We start from the raw sequence: 1,476 nt of genomic DNA, 5'->3' as shown, positions 1-1,476 counted from the left end.
AGTAATGCCTTGAGGGAACTTCCAAATTTGGCACAAACATTCATACTTGGACTCAAGGATGAACTGATTCAAGGTCACTGTGACCTCACAAGGCACGTTTTTAGCCATAACTTACAAATTCATATACTAATTATGACACAATTTAACACCAATGTCTAATAGGATAACATGATGAAGCAATGACATTTTATGTCATCATAATGTTCTGCAAAAACACTGTTGGCCATCATTCAATGCTGTAATTCAGGAAGGGGAGGTTATGACCATATTTCCTGCAACTTGGCTGGTTGGTGGAAGAATACAGACGAGGCAGTCATTCTAGTTTTTGTCTAATATAGTATCTTATGTTGTGTTGTCTGCTATGCAGTTCACTGTTTATGTAGCGCAGGTGTTGTAATATTATTGTCTTTCTATCCAGGCCATCATCTATGCCATAGCTGGTGTGGACAATGTCTCACTAAAAAAGGCAGAGGAAAAGTACCTAAAAGGACGATGTATAAGCAACAGGTAAGAGTTAAACCATTAAAGGAATTTTTACACTAAATACAAAATATGATCTGTGATTTTTTTTTCTTTCTTTTTTCAGAGAAAGACAGGAGTTTGACTTGATGATTGAGCGGGAGATAAGAAAAAAATCACAGCATCAGAACACTGCACGTGCATTATTCTCTGACCCCATCAGTTAGAGGACTGAGTATTATAAAAATGGATTTTGTTATTGTTCTTTTTTTTCCCCAAATTGTTTATAGATAATGTAGCCATCTCTGTGTGCCTTGCAATCCATGATAATTCACAGTGCACTGACTCAGTTTTCCTTTGCATTTTGTAACACTGTACATGTAAGTATTGGGTTTCAAATCGAAAAAGCTGTTCAAAATGTGAATCAAGAAAATATGGTTTCAAAATGTCAATCGTAATCATGCTTTAGCTTTAATAATAAGACTCTCGCACAATAAAGGATGGACATGTGCCAAATAAAAAAATGCATTTAAATACAAGCTGTCATCATCACAACATAAGGTGATACATGAGCTAAGCAGCACAGTTACCAGGGGGTCTCAGGACAAAAGTGAGCCAATGAAAACATTCCTGTCCACTCAAAATCATGCTGTAAATTTCCAGATATGCATGCTTAATCAGTGTATTGAACTTTTTCCATGTGTGTAATGTAATTGCATGAAAATCAGCTGTAGCTGACTCCTGAAAGTACCTAGTGTTATTGAAAAGAAATTGGTTATTTTTCGTCATACAGTAATTGTTTTGGTTACGACAGGTACCCTCTTTGAACTATTACACCTGCAGAGGTACACTACAAGAAACGCATATGTTGCAAAACATTGCAGACATACTGTGGCTGGACCAAACTCAACACATCACCTTACTGTTGACACTGATGTTGGGTAGAAAGGTACCAATTATGTTCCAACAACATAAAAAATCATAAAGTGCTGAGGAGAGCTTTAGGTCTGAAGGTGA

At 36.5% G+C, this 1,476-nt stretch overlaps 1 long non-coding RNA gene across 1 annotated transcript; it reads left to right on the top strand.

Annotated features, from left to right (window-relative positions):
- Positions 1-84: 84 nt before the first annotated feature.
- On the top strand, positions 85-983 carry LOC111653293 (uncharacterized). The gene is made up of 2 exons (XR_002760659.2): positions 85-507; positions 587-983. It is a non-coding gene; the product is annotated as an uncharacterized LOC111653293 (long non-coding RNA).
- Positions 984-1,476: the final 493 nt, after the last annotated feature.

This window comes from Seriola lalandi, unplaced genomic scaffold (genome assembly GCF_002814215.2).
Source record: "Seriola lalandi dorsalis isolate HSWRI2012SDOR001 ecotype SW California unplaced genomic scaffold, Sedor1 jcf7180001973988, whole genome shotgun sequence".
In the NCBI taxonomy this organism is placed as follows: Eukaryota; Metazoa; Chordata; class Actinopteri; order Carangiformes; family Carangidae; genus Seriola; species Seriola lalandi.
The sequence above is the reverse complement of the archived record's forward strand: the minus strand, read 5'-3'. Positions and strand labels throughout refer to the sequence as shown.